The sequence below is a fragment of the Octopus sinensis genome, linkage group LG4 (assembly GCF_006345805.1).
Source record: "Octopus sinensis linkage group LG4, ASM634580v1, whole genome shotgun sequence".
Classification (NCBI taxonomy): Eukaryota; Metazoa; Mollusca; class Cephalopoda; order Octopoda; family Octopodidae; genus Octopus; species Octopus sinensis.
The window spans coordinates 18,533,895-18,538,771 of NC_043000.1; positions in this window are offsets into that span (position 1 = coordinate 18,533,895).

The window sequence follows — 4,877 nt, forward strand, 5'->3', positions numbered from 1 at the left end:
GAAGGCCAATTAACTTGTTCTTAAGCAGACGAAGTCAGTTGTTTATAACGAGACTGTCTGTTGCATTAAATTAAAAAAAAAAAAAAAGACGTTCTTGGGATTAGTGTGTATGTGATGTGTGCGACTACACAAATACATACATATCTTTATATGTATGGGTGCAGGAGTGGCTGTGTGGTAAGTAGCTTGCTAACCAACCACAGAGTTCTGGGTTCAGTCCCACTGCGTGGCACCTTGGGCAAGTGTCTTCTACTATAGCCTCGGGCCGACCAAAGCCTTGTGAGTGGATTTGGTAGACGGAAACTGAAAAGAAGCCCGTCGTATATATGTATATATGCATGTGTGTGTTTGTGTGTCTGTGTTTGTCCCCCTAGCATTGCTTGACAACCGATGCTGGTGTGTTTACGTCCCCGTCACTTAGCGGTTCGGCAAAAGATACCGATAGAATAAGTACTGGGCTTTCAAAGAATAAGTCCCGGGGTTGATTTGCTTGACTGAAGGCGGACTGAAACAAGTAAAAGAGTATATATATTTATAAACAATTCATAAATAAGGGCAAACGAAAAAATTTCTAATGCCAAACATGCCGAAAAATTGGACATGTTGTCCATTAACCATTAATTTTTTCACACAATCTGCACTCTACTCGAAAAAAGGTCGACAGAAATTTCTAAAAAAATTCCATTATTACTATATAGATAGCGTGCGGATTGTGTGAAAAAATTAATGGTTAATGGACATGTCCAATTTTTCGGCATATTTGGCATTAGAAATTTTTTCGTTTGCCCTTATTTATGAATTGTTTATAAGTTTAACCTTTGAAGGTATTTTTTAATATGCTGGCCATTGATAAAGTTTTTTTTGGGAAAATAATTTTTTTCGAAAAAAATTTTATCCTATTTTCTTTCTTTTATTCTTTCTTTTACCTGTTTCAGTCATTTGACTGCGGCCATGCTGGAGCACCGCCTTTAGTCAAGCAACTCGACCCCGAGACTTATTCTTTTGTAAGCCCAGTACTTATTCTATCGGTCTCTTTTGCCGAACCGCTAAGTAACGGGGACATAAACACACCAGCATCGGTTGTCAAGCAATGCTAGGGGACAAACACAGACACACAAATACACACTCGCATACATATATATACATATATACGACGGGCTTCTTTCAGTTTCCGTCTACCAAATCCACTCACAAGGCTTAGGTCGGCCCGAGGCTATAGTAGAAGACACTTGCCCAAGGTGCCACGCAGTGGGACTGAACCTGCAACCATGTGGTTGGTAGACAAGCTACTTACCACACAGCCACTCCTGCGCCTATTACATTAGATGTATATATATTTATGTATATGTACGCGTGTAAACATCACACACCTGTATTGCAATTTTTTCACACCCACTCACTAATCCAAGCATGTTAAAAAATACTATATATATATATATTTCTTTTTGCTGCTGATAATGATGATGATGATATTATTTAGCCCTGGGTCAACCTGATCCAGAAATACTATGTTCAAAACTATTCCAGCTACGATCATTCCATATTTTAATCAGACATCCTATATCTATTTTATTTTTTATTTATGCGCCCTTTTCAAGCTTAGCCAGGTTCATGGACCCGTTTTCACGGTTTCTATGGTGTATGTGTTCCCCCCAGCAGGACGGGACACCAGTCCATCGCAGCGTTACTCAAGAAACAGGAAGAAAGAGTGAGAGAAAGTCGGGGCGAAAGAGTATGTCAGGAGTCGCCACCATCCCCTGTCGGAGCCTCATGGAACTTTAGGTATTTTTGCTTAATAAACACACACAATGCCCGGTCTGGGAATCGAAACCTCGATCCCCCGACTGCGAGCCCACTGCCCTAACCACTGTGCCATTGCGCATCCACACTATATTTATGAATCATTATTTTTTTTGAAAGATTCTATGGTCTAATTTCAAGCCTGGAGTGCTTGCATTCCTTCAAGTTGCAAGATGGTAATTTGGTGGCTGTGACAAAGATGGAAAGGAGATGCTTTGCTAGGATCAAATTTCAGAATAAGTTAATTATCTCTTTAAAATAACTTTATTCTATCAAGAATACCAAAATCCCTTATTATTCTACATGTGCACATGCCGGTGGCATGTAAAAAGCACCATCCGTTCATGGCTGTTGCCAGCCTAGCTTGGCCCCCGTGCCGGTGGCACGTAAAAAGCACCATCCTTTCGTGGCCGTTGCCAGCTCTGCCTGGCCCCCGTGCCGGTGGCACGTAAAAATCACCATTCGTCCGTGGCCGTTTGCCAGCTCCGTCTGGCACCTGGCATGTAAAAAGCACCCACTACACTCACGGAGTGGTTGGCGTTAGGAAGGGCATCCAGCTGTAGAAACACTGCCAGATCAGACTGGGCCTGATGCATCCTTCTGGCTTCACAGACCCCAGTTGAACCGTCCAACCCATGCTAGCATGGAAAGCGGACGCTAAATGATGATGATGATGATGATTGTCAAATGTTGTTTGTTCCTTCTCAAGCCACACCTGGCTCATAGGGCCGGTTTCCTGGTTTCCAGGTTTTCTTGGCATATTGGTTCCCCACCTGGACAGGATGCTGATCCATCGCAGGCAAGCTGCAAGATGCAGGAGGAAAGAGTGAGAGAAAGTTGTGATGAAAGAGTCAGCAGAAGTTCACCATTACCTTTTGCCAGAGCCACATGGAGCTTAGGTGTTTCACTCATAAACACACACATTGCCCGGTCTGAGATTCGAACCTGCGATCCCTCAACCACATGTCCGCTGCTCTAACCACTAGGCCATGTGCCTCCACTTGTCAAATGTAATGTTCGTTTATTCACATTGTTTTGAATTAATCATGTATTATTCTGTAGCCATGAGATTTTCATGATGTAATTGCTTATTTTTAGAAGGACATTGCAAGATAGGTGTGAGAGGCCACATCTGGCTGGTTTGAACATAAAACAGGTAGAGTAGTTATGGCAGATATGGCTGGTTTGAATTCTAAAAGGTTAAGCCTTGTATGATTTCCAAAACATCACATCATGTAGGTATCATTTATTGATAATATAAATGAAAACTACTATTTTGCAAGTGTAGACAACCTTCAGAGGTTTTCAAGAAAAAAATATATTTTATGTTGGATGTTAATTATTGGATGTATTGCCTATTATTCTACTTCTCAGTACTCTTCATAGTTTCACTGATTAAATACTTTGTCCTGAGAATAAAAAGTCATGTGAAGGGCAATGAGCATACTTTTTATGTTCTTTATAAATCATGTTTTACAATAACAAGACATGCTTTAAGAAATTCCAGCCAATAACATTTACATTTTATATACTGAAATTGAAATCGAAATCAAATTCAATTACTGGAATCCGTGCTAGTGGAGCGCTAAGAGTACCATACGAGCGCGATCGTTGCCAGAGCAACAAACTTGCCTCTGTGCTGGTGGCACGTAAAAAGCACCATTCAAGTGTGGTCGTTACCTCCATCGCCTTATTTGCACTTGTGCTGGTGGCTCGTGAAAAAGCATTCAAGCAAGGTCGTTGCCAGTGCCACTGGATGGGTTCCTGTGCAGGTGGCACATAAAAAGCACCATTTGAGCGTGGTCGTTGCCAGTACCGACATAAAACCTGCAGCTCAGTGGTTAGCAATGGTGTTGACTTGTTCTTTTTTTCGGATTATGACTGCTGTTGCTTAGTGAGTGGGATTAACTCAGTGCACAGCCTTTCCTCACTTAAAAAAAATCTTTTTGCAGAGGTGTTGCACGATAACTACATTGGATTGATTAAAGTGATTACCTAATTCATGATTGTTGATAGTGCTGTGAGTCTCAACTGAATGGCTGGCTGTAGCCTTAAAAAGCAAAAATCAATGATGTACCAAAACAGTATAAAAATAAATGGCAGTAAGGACTCTAGAACCACATCAGCTGAAAGAGTTTGGCCTGGCAGGGGTTCCAGAGCATCACAGTCTGAACCCGGCCGTCATCATGCTACTGTGATAGAACCAAAGAAAATGATGAATATTGGCTGTTGGAATGTATGGACGCTGCTTGACCACAAGTCCTCTGAATGTCCTGAAAGAAGGACTGCACTTGTTGCGAAGGAGCTTCAATGCTATGATCTTGACATCGTTGCTTTATCTGAGACGAGATTACCTGGAGATGGTCATCTTACAGAATCTTGTGGAAAATATACATTCTTTTGGAAAGGGAGAGATGAAGAGTTTAGAGGAGAAGCTGGAGTGGCATTTGCTGTTAAGACTTCTCTTGTGGACAAGTTGGAAGAATTCCCAATCAGAATTAATGAGCGTCTTATGTCCATGAGAATTCCTTTGGCTAAAGGAAATTATATGACCTTGGTGAGTATGTATGCTCCAACTATGTGCTATACTGATGACGAAAAACTTTCTTTCTACCATGCTTTGAAGAGCATTATAAGAAATATCCCTCGGGCAGACAAAGTCATCATACTGGGTGACTTTAATGCTAGAGTGGGTAGGGATTTTAACACATGGACTGTAATTGGAAAGCATGGGGTGGGGAAGTGTAATAGTAATGGCATGCTTTTGCTGCTAGATGTGTGTGGAACTGCGTCTGTGTGTTACCAATACCCTGTTTCAACAAAAGAATAAGTTTAAGACTACATGGATGCACCCTGCATCTAAAGAATGGCATATTCTGGATTACATCCTTGTTAGGGTGCGTGACAGACAGGATGTGCAGTGTGTTCGTATTCTTCGTGGAGCTGAGTGTTGGACTGATCACCGCCTAGTACGTGCAAAAGTGAAATTAGTCACAAAGCATAAAATCCGAGCTGCAGGGATGTCCCTGCCTAAAAGACTGAATGTTGATCGTCTTAGGTATAATAGTGTGGAGAGA